Raw genomic sequence first — 6,259 nt, 5'->3', positions numbered from 1 at the left:
GGCCTGTGGTGGGTGAAGGTTCTCGTACGGAATTATTGTACGGATTTCGTTGATTGAGGTGGTGGGTGTGGTGTTGTTGCATGGGTTGAAAACCTGAGGTGCAATGTTGAAGGCTTTCCAAAAATCAACTCCAAGAATAAATTTCTGGGTGATGGTTGGTACGATTAGAAAATTTATTGGAAATGATTTGCTTCCACACTTGACAGGTAGGACAATTGCTCCTGTGACTTTTTGAGTGTTGTTGTCTGCAGTGGTGACGAAAGCGGGGTGTTTGTTGATTGTGAATCCGTTGTTGACAAAGGGAATGTGGGCGTTACCGCCGAGGCAGCTAACTGAAGCTCCACTATCCAGTAGTCCAGAGAAGACGACGTCATTAACAGAAAAATGCGCGTATGGGCGACCATCTTTAGCTTGGGTGCAGCTCACCATAGAAAGTTGCAAGGCCTCTTTGAAATATGCAATGTGTTTCAACCACTCGGTCCATTCAGTAGGCCTGGATATTGAATGAATTTGCGAGGGGTTGGATCTTAGTTTTTTGGAGTTCTCTTGGACCAATTCGGCGGAGGTTTGGAGAAATCTGTAGGTGGTTTTGCAATTAAGTTGTTAGAAGGATGTATTCTTTCAAGATTATTTCTTGATTTCTTGAAGATTTCTCTCAAGTTGTCATGTTGAGGAGAATGGTCACGGGGGCGCTTTTGGTGGCCTCTGTTGTCTTGGGTATACGAAAGTTTTGCTTTTTTGTAGCAAGATGATTGTGAGTGTCCGATTCTTTTGCAAAAGGTGCAAAACTTCTTCTCGTTAAACTCTGGTTTGATTTGATTGGTTGACCGAGAGGCGAGGCTTGGTAGAAGGGGTTCGTCAGAAGGCTTGGTGTTTCTTCTTTTATCTTGGTAGTTTTCCAATAGTAGACAGACATCTTTGAGTTGTTCTACTGAAGATATTTTTTGAGAGGTTATTATGTTCTCATATCTTGCTAGGAGGCCATCAGTCAAGATAGGGACTAGCTCTGTTTCAGGGACTGGAGTTGTCAGTTTGATGTTTAGGAGATCTGCTCTCTGGGCGTATTGTGCTACAGTTTCGTTGGAGAATTGTTTGATGGAAAACAGAGTAGACTTAATCCTATGCTGTGTTTCTTTTGGTGCGAAACTTTTCAGGAGAGCAGCTTTGAGTTCGGGCCAGGAGTTTACTTTTTTCTTGTGGATTCTATGCCAGGAGAGTAGCTCGTGCGAGATGAGATCTATGAAGTTACGGTGTAGTATCTCAGTAGGAATGTTGCGTATCGCGGCTGTTTCTTCAATTCGGTCGATGAAATCTTCAACGTTAGTATTGCCGTTGTACTTAATTTTCCATCCAGTTAGGTCGAAGGGTTTTGTGGTTTCCTTGATGGGTATAACTGGTGGTTTAATTTCTGTGCAAGGGGGTATACTTGTGTCAGAGATTGTTATGCTGCCGGGTTGAAATTGCAGTCTCCTAATATATTTCCTGTTGTAAAATGTTGCGTACTTAATCAGGACGTTTTTGGTTTTGTTGAAAGGAGATATATTCCTGTCCTTTAATTCCTTTTCTAAACTTTGCGTACTTTGAGAGCAGATGTTGGCTATTATGCCTAAGGTGTTGTTTTGAGGATTCATTTTGTGGAAGTCGAGTTAGACTTTGTGAGAGGAAAAAGGAATTGTCAGAGTGTGTGGCTGGTTATTTTTCAATAAAAACAACAGGGGTTTGCTTGTGATGGTGGGTGAAGAATTTTGTGAAATTTTTTCAAAGTCCCAATATGGAAAAAAAAATGGCCAGCGGTTTCCTTGTGTTTTTAATGGAAAAGTCCCGGAGATGTGTGTTTTTGAAAAATTTCCGAAAAAATTTCCAAGTCCTTGGTTTGTGAAAAAAATGGCCAGGGATTATCCTGGGATTTTAGTGAAAAAGTCCCTGAGATTGTGTGTTTTGAAAAAAATTTCCGAAAAAATTTTCAAAGTCCTTGATTTGTGAGAAAAAAAAATTTCGAAAATTTTTTTTCCGAAAAAATTTCAAAGTACAGATTTCGAGAGAGTATTGTTTGTTTTTTTCAACAATTATTGGAGGGTTGTTTGTGATTCGTGACCAATTGTCTGAATTTAAGCAGAACCAGTGTTTGGTTATTTACACGCTAGTTCCTTACATCCCGTCAAAGTTGCGCCTATTAGCAATGTGTGACAGATGGGGCATTCACGTCAACGCGAATCTCAATTATATGTAAAGAGTGGATCGGCTTTCTAGACTTTTTTTCAAAAGGATACTCTATCCACCTTCATTACATATAAAACGGAATTATCAAATGACGGAAGGGCTTTAGTTTCCTTGGTTGTGTTCTGTGCAGAACGAGCTGACTGATAAGTTCCACGAACAAGGAATTATTTTGTATCATGTACAAGATTTGAAATTGTTGAATTGTAGTTTATTGTAGCTCATTCTCTCTAATAGTTGTGCTTGGAAAGTAAACCATTGTGGTTTTGGATCACTATGTGATGTTTGAGATGTCCGAAAAGAAGTAAACGTCGATTGCGCACCTTGTGATAGAATACCGGTAATTAAATTTTGCCGAGTGACGATTCGTAAAAGTTGTAATTTAACACAGAATAGTTTTAATGTGACACGGTTGTTTTAGATTTGACGCGATGGTTTGTAGAACAGCTAAGATTTATTGGAAGAAAACATAGTTATTCAATGGTTAATACAAAACAAGGCATGAAAACACAGTGAAAGAGTACAAGATTATTTCCAATTTGACCTCCCGATGGACGATTAATAACCAAAGAAAACCCACGTTGCGCCAGTGCTAACATATGGGATTACCCACCAGGAATCGAACCTGGTTATGATTGGCTAAGCTCAGATAAAAGGTAGGCAGATGAGACTCGTGTACTATCAGGGGTAGGCAGTTCCTTTAATCATCAGCTCATCCATCGGATAGGAGGTCGGAAAGGTTAACACACAATAATTACACATGGGTAGATTGGCACAAGGTATATTGATTAACTCGAGAAATTACAGGGTTGACATAGATCTCTACTCTCTTCTCTCTCTGTGACGACCGGATGAAGCGTGGATTCTACATGAAGTTACAAGAATTGAACACAAGAAAGGGATAGGTTGAAAGCTTACGATTCGCCTTGAGGTGAGGTATGGTGCATCAGGCCGTACTGGTTCTTCTCGTGCCATAAGAGGGCCCGGCGGTACCGTCGAGGTGAAGTAGGTACACAAGATGCTTCGGCATGAGCGAGGTCCCGCGAACTAAGGTTAATCTTCGGATGTAGAAACATGGTCGCGAATGATACGGCAAACTATTGGTTACAATAATTGAGTTGGTTTAAACACGCGAGAACTACGTGAGGTTCGGGTGAATTAACAGTTGCCAACTGTAAGAGCGCGTGTCTTGATTACAAGCCGGAATAAGATCGCGTCTAGGATCGCGTAATTGCGCGCCATGTCGGCCAGCGTAGCAGTTTGCTCGTCAGGAACACTGTTATCGCTGCCGGGGTCAAAGTTGGACTGAGGCTCGTGGTGCGGCGAGCGGGGAGCGGGGCCGCTGGCGGCGTTCGCTTTGACCACTTACTTGGTGGAAGGGGTAACACGTGCAATGGATACGCCGTGTTATGATGCGGTGACCATAGTTGTAGGGTAACCAACCTTTTTAACTGTAGGGGGATTATATTACGTAACAAGGTGTTGTTGTTATCTAGCACTAATTTCTCAAAATTTCGGTATAGTGGACATTGTACAAATTGGTCTGTAGTTTGATATATCGCTTTCATGGCCTTCTGTATGAATAGGTGTTAAATTACTCTTTTTCCACTGAGCCGGAAAAACACAGAAGATAAAGACTTGTTAAAGAGTTTATATGAAGGATGTATCAGTCCAGCAATACCATCAAGTCCAGCAGATATATTGCTTTCTAATGCCTTTATGCTCTTTTCAATGGCTTCTATTTTGATGAAACATTGGATTAAATTTAATGACTCTTCCACTGAAATATCGGTAATAGTATTGGCAGGAACATCTGTGTCGTAAACACATAAATGAATCAGTTATAACTTCGATACTATCGACACATTTTTATTTTAAGTGCGTGTTATTGGGAAATCCACAATCGTGTTTTTGTTAAGATTTAGAGAAACACATAATCTTTTAACATTTTGGTGTACCTCTTTTTCTATTAGGATAACATAATCACTAGATATAGCATTTTATTGACAATTATTTACACTGTTTTCGTAATAATAAAAGTTATGTACCTAATCGTTAAGATTTTGACCCTGGAAACAAAGCGTTCTATCGAGGTATTTACAATTGAGTAAAATCGTTATAATTGATTACTTAAATTATTTTCCTCGTCTAAAAATGACCAATCTACCAAGGTAAAGTACTCTATAATATTATGGTATTCAGCTTTGGAGAAGTTATTCGATGTATTTGTGGTAGTTAGGTTTGGAGATCTTCCAGACATATTTACTATTATAATATCTAATGGTGGATGGTGTTTACCGAGAGGTAATAATAACTCATCAGATTTCTCAACTACTATTTTTTAAACACTTGAAAACACTAAGAATGTGTTGTTTCACAGAATTTGATCAATTCATGAAATTTAAAAGTTGATTTTCAAGTTCTCTGGAGGTTCTTTTTGAGCTCGTTTATTATATCACTACTAGCCAGTTATTTCACGAACTTGAATAGCATCTTTACAGAACTTGATAATGAACTTTTAATTTTAACAATTCTTCAAGTTCAAGTTCTGTCAAGCAACTAGTCTATTATGACATCATAACAGAACTTGAATAGGACCTTCACATGCCCGAAAATTAACGTGGAAATATGATTAATTGTTCAAATTCTGTGAAACAACACATCCTAACATTCGATTGCTAACACGTTGTTTTATTGAGTTAGTCAATAGACATATGAATATTAGTAGACCTGCCCTAAGTGATTAAAAGCGTATTATTCCCCACTCCCCATACCGGTTCCATTGGAGCCGGCTGGGCTCGCGTTGGCCTCCCGTGAATCTAGAAAATGTGACGTCATCATTCTTGTGCGAACTAGCGTCGAGCTATGGTCGAGGCATCATCGGTTCATTTTACGAAATAACACGGCAAAATGGTGGCTTGTGCTATGAAAACTTGTAAAAATAGATGTGAAAAAGAGAATAAACCCAATTGTCGTATTACATTCCATATGTAAGCATTATTTTACTTTATTTTAAGCTTATTCACATCGTATAATATGGATCAGTTGTAGAAACATATACTATCACATCGAGATACATCTGGACGCAAAATACAAAGCCGTTTGCATAAGAATCAGGGATGCGCCTTCGCTTTTTGCGCTTTGATAAAATACATAATCGTATGATTTGGAACTTCTATTTTTTCATCTGTTATATCTTGCTGGAATTCCGTCGTATTAATAAAGGATAATAAACCAATCATTTTTTAATTTATTCCACTTTAATGGCGTTATTACAAAACGAATTTTGAATTTTACACAACTCATAAACAACACTAAGGACGGGTTGTTTCGGAGAATTTGAACAATTCATCAAATTTCAACGTTCATTTTCGGGTTCTGTGAAAGACTTATTCAAGTTCTGTTTTTATATCATTGTAGGCTAGTTGCTTGACAAAACTGAAATAAAAACAGAACTTGAAAGGAGTGCATATCACGTAATGCGCTAGGTTATACCGAGTGGCGATGTATGATAGAAAATCATGTTTTTTGTTTTTAATTGAAAAAGTGTCATCGGACGGCAAAATGATGTCCAAATTTTTACTCCAAATACTCTTAGGAATCGCTGGTAAAAGCTGTGTGTATATAATTTTATTTGTTTTTTAGTTGTTTTACTTTTCTATTATCTTCTTAGAAGTGAAATGTTATAAATTTTCTTAAAGATTTTATTATTTTATTATTAATAGGAACAGAGCGGTTGTGATAAGCCTCCAACATTGGTCGAATGTAGCGATTCTCAAGTGTGCTCATCGTTGTTTACTGGGAAGTAAATTATGAACATTTATTAAAGTGTCTTAACTAAATACGTAAACAAAATATTCGACTCTGAAAATAGAAGAAATTTACTTTCGACTTCGCAAATTTGTTCATAACGTGGCGAGTAATTTTCACTCCCATGTAAAAATGTCTATACATTCAAAAGCAGATTTTACTTTTAAGAACTAAACGGTGATATTATAATGCGAGATGCCTATATACTGACAGATTGATTTATTGACGAATC

Source organism: Hesperophylax consimilis, chromosome 4, assembly GCF_061612785.1.
Source record: "Hesperophylax consimilis isolate HC1 chromosome 4, BYU_Hcon_1.0, whole genome shotgun sequence".
In the NCBI taxonomy this organism is placed as follows: domain Eukaryota; kingdom Metazoa; phylum Arthropoda; class Insecta; order Trichoptera; family Limnephilidae; genus Hesperophylax; species Hesperophylax consimilis.
Note: the sequence above shows the minus strand (reverse complement) of the source record.